The 4,258-nt window shown below is 47.8% G+C and overlaps 1 pseudogene across 1 annotated transcript; it reads left to right on the top strand.

Annotated features, from left to right (window-relative positions):
• The first annotated feature begins 3,671 nt into the window (after window positions 1-3,671).
• On the top strand, window positions 3,672-3,743 carry POSPLADRAFT_t97 (annotated as a pseudogene). The gene has a single exon. The product of its transcript is annotated as a tRNA-OTHER (tRNA).
• Window positions 3,744-4,258: the final 515 nt, after the last annotated feature.

Genomic DNA, 4,258 nt, shown 5'->3' with positions numbered 1-4,258 from the left:
CTTCAACGTGAACTGGGGACCACGGTCTGATATAACTTTGGCCGGGGCCCCATGATGTTTAAACACATTGCAGATATACAAATCAGCCACACCTTCTGCTGTCAGGGTCTCATGACAGGCTGAGAAGTGGACCTGCTTAGTAAAGCAGTTGGCAGTGACTAGGATCAAGTTGAATCCATCAGACTTCGGCAGACCCACAATCATATTGGTGGTGATGATCTGCCACAGGCGCTCGGGGATCTCATTTGGCTTCAGCGGACCCTGGGGCTTGGCTGGGAATGTTTTGGTATGGTTGCACATGTCACAGGTGCTTACATACTCATTGACAAATTTGGACATTCCCGGCCACCAGTAGTTCTGCAATACCAGCTCAAGGGTTTTGGCATGACCACCATGACTGGCAATTGGTGAGTCGTGGTGGATCTTGACAATATCCCACTGGAGCTCTGCATACTTTGGGACATATACACACCTGCGGAACAGCAGAAGCCCTTGTTCAGCATTCCACTCCTCAAAGCCTTTCTGCAGCCGAGGGGGGCCGAGGTTTTGCACCTGTTGTCATCCTCATTGCTGATCTGATGGTCTGATCAGTGCAACAGGGCATCAGCCTTTCCATTTAATGTTCCGGCTTTATGCATGATGCAGAAATCAAAGCGAGCAAGGAACAGCAACCATTGCACTTGATGACATGTGAGGTGCTATGATGTGTGCCAATACTCAAGGTTCTTATGATCAGTCATGATCTTGAACTGTTTGGGCAACCCCTTGAGGTAGTGGTGCCAATCTTCCAGCACTTCGATGATTGCAAGCATCTCTCTGTCATAGATCTCATAATTACGCTGGACAGGGTCCATAGCGTGAGATGTGAAGGCAACCAGATGCCATTTGCCGTCATCCTGCTTCTGCATCAGCACGCCACCAGTGGCATACCCCAAGGCATCAACCTCAATACACGTCTTCTAATTAGGGTCATACAGCGCCAGGACAGGGGTGGTGCCGAAGAGTTTGAGCTCATCAAAGGCATACTGCTCCTCATCTCCCCAGTGCCAGGGGTTGTTCCCTGTGAGTCGGTCGAGTGGTTGCGAGATCTTAGTGAAGTCCTTAATGAAGTGGTGGTAGAAATTGGAGAACCCCCAGAACTTCTGAACATATTTTTTGTTCCAGGGTACCGGCCACTCATTGATTCCTTTCAGCTTTGCAGGATCCATTGCTATCTCATTGCCACTAAACACATAGCCAATGTAGTTGACTCTGGGAACATCCCATTTGTATTTTTCCAGCTTCAGGAACAGATCATTATCCTAAAGGCATTACAAAGCCTCATGTGTGACCCTTTCGTGCTCCTCCTTATTGGTGGAGAAGACAAGTATGTCATCCAGGTACATGAGGATCTTTCTGCCAATAATGAGATTATGGAAGATGTCATTCATCATGGCTTGGAAGGTTGTAGGAGAATTGGTGAGGCCAAAGAACATCGTCAAGGGTTCATACAGCCCTCAGTTAGTTACAAGGGCAGCCTTCCACCCATCACCGGCTTTGATCTGAACATTGTTGTATCCCCATCTGACATCAAACTTCATGAAAAGCATGGCACCTCGGAGCTTATCTACCATCTCGATGATCAGCGGCAGTGGATAGCGATTTTTGATGGTAATCATGTTTAACCGGTGGTAGTCTTGTACAGGTTGAAGTGTCCCTTCCTTCTTTTTGATGAAGAAGAAGGGGGACAAAATAGGCGATTTCAACTCCCATATGTACCCCTTTTCCAGCTGCTCTTTTAGGAACTTGTCCAGCTCCTCCTGCTTGTTGTTCGATAGCAGATACACCTTCAAATGGAATGTTGAGTATCCAGGCACGAGTTCAATTGCATGATCATATGACTTCCTTTCAGATAGTCATTCTGATGCTTTTCTGGAGAATATTTTCAGGAACTCGTGGTACTGCTTCAGTACTGACTCCTCAGCAGTCTTAACAACCTTCTTCTTGATCTCTTCCTCAGCGAACAGCTGGGAGTACATGTGTCCTGCTACAATGAATAGCTGTCACAACTTGGTACAGTGTCTAGCTGTTTTTTGATTTTTTCCTTTCCATGGGCTCAAACCCGCAACCTCTGTACTATACACTCAATTGGACAAGTCCTGCCACCATATCATGTTCTTCTGTAGATAAGATTAAATAGGATGGCAGTGCACGGCACAGACTGGGCTCCGCTGACACCACTGCTATGATACATCGGCCCATGGCCACGTCAGCAGGAAGTGCGCATAGGCCAGATGTGCATGCACCAACATACATAGCCTACTCTGAACTTGTCATATATATAAGCCAGCCTCTGCTGCCCTAGGGACCTCAGTTTCGACCTCTTGTCCCTAGGTCAGTAAGCCTTTGTATTCTCTTACTTACCTTCACTAACTAATACACTATCTTGTCCCTAGCCTTAGGTTTGAGCGCTGCTCACCATCGCTTCGGTGAGACCCAGTCGAACACCCCCAGTCTTTCGGTTTGTTCTCTCCTTGTTGCTTGACCTCAAATCACGACAATAGCTGAGAAGCGCCGGGGAGCATGATACCTTGCTCCCAGGCCTCGATCAAGTCGGCCTCCATCCACTCAATCTCCTCTGGATCATCCTCAGGCTCAAAGTCTGGGAGTACCTTACTCTGGCATGCACTGATGACTGACCATTTGGACTTCAGTGAACACCTGCGCACCGTGGGCCTGACCCCCATATCACATGCAGTTGCTGCTTGCTCCATTCGGCCAGTCCTTCTGGCACTATACGTTTCAGGGCACCGCGACAGCTTGAGTGAGCCTGTCTCCCAATCAATCTCAGGGTTGTGCTTATGCAGCCAATCCAACCCGATGATCACATCCTCTGGACCTATGTCCGTGACCATGAATACAGTTTTCTCCATATGGTCTCCTATCTGCATCTCAAAGATGGCTACCTCCAAGATACTACCATCTTTGTTCAGGGTGCCATTAATATTATACAGCAGAATCTGCTGTTTCAACTTCCGCATCTGCACCTTATTTTCTGGAATGAATCACTTGTTGATAAACTTCATAGTGGCCCTGCTGTCCACCATAGTGATTATGTCCTTGTGCTGTCTTTTCCCTTTGAGTCAAACCAGAATGTGAAAATGTTGGGATCCATGATCCAACTCGTACACCATTGTGGAAAACAATACACTATACTGATTACAAGATATACCCGGCCCGACACGTGCAGCATGAAGCATGAACCATATCAAAAAGACTCTTCTTTCATCACCTGATAGTGCTCCAACTCCTTGCGCATCAACTTCACCTGTACCATCAAGTCCACCAGCTCAGATTTCTCAGATTTTGCTGAAGCGGTACTTGTACTTGCCAAGGGTAAAGTAACAGGGGCACCTGTTGCGGCCTGGGTGGAACCTGAGGCAACTGTAGCCCACGCATCAGCGCGTTTAGTATAAGGCTTGTCCTTACAATCAGGACACTCGAAGTGTCAGTACCCTTTCTTCCCATAACTGTAGCAACTGCCGGGGAAGTCTCCTTTTCTGATGACCGCATTGTCAAATGTGTGCTCTGACATATATGAGACGGTTAAGAACCTCTGAATCTATAATATAGATCATGTTCATACCCTTGAAGTAATGTATATGAGACTTCATGATTCCATAATAAACCAAGGTTCAATAGCTCAGTGGTAGAGCACCCAGTGCATCTCTGGTAGGTCCCGGGTTCAATCCCTGGTTGTGCCATTCTTTTCATGCAGGTGTTGTGCAGTCAAATTCTGACACACATTGATACTGGCCAAAGCACCTTGTGACTGGGGTGCACCACCTTGTGCTCTACCATGTCCACCTCCTCGAGCCGAGAAGAAATTGTTCAACTCGGGTCAATGGGCCTGGCTGATGTTGAGTTGCTGTTCAACTTCTGTGGCACGCTTGTCAGTGGCTGTCCACGTGGCGAACATCTCGAGCTTGATCTTTCGGTACATGCAGAAAGGGATGCCACTTAGGTACTTGTCATGGAGTTCCAGGTGGCCATACCCAGAATGGTCCACTGGACCCTTGAACAATGTGGAGAACTCTTCAGCTGTGCGCTTCTCATGCATTGATTTGTCAGCACAGAGCTTGGAGAGCTCCACTTGTGCCGCAGCAGCATCATCAAAATTGCCAAAGCAGTTTTTGAATGCTGTGATGAAGGCCCTGGCATCGGCAAACAGTGTTATGACCCCTTGCACCCTGACTTGGAATGCCACAAGCTGGGCGAA

This window comes from Postia placenta (assembly GCF_002117355.1).
Source record: "Postia placenta MAD-698-R-SB12 unplaced genomic scaffold POSPLAscaffold_9, whole genome shotgun sequence".
Taxonomy (NCBI): domain Eukaryota; kingdom Fungi; phylum Basidiomycota; class Agaricomycetes; order Polyporales; family Adustoporiaceae; genus Rhodonia; species Rhodonia placenta.
This window is presented reverse-complemented; position numbering and strand designations above follow the sequence as displayed.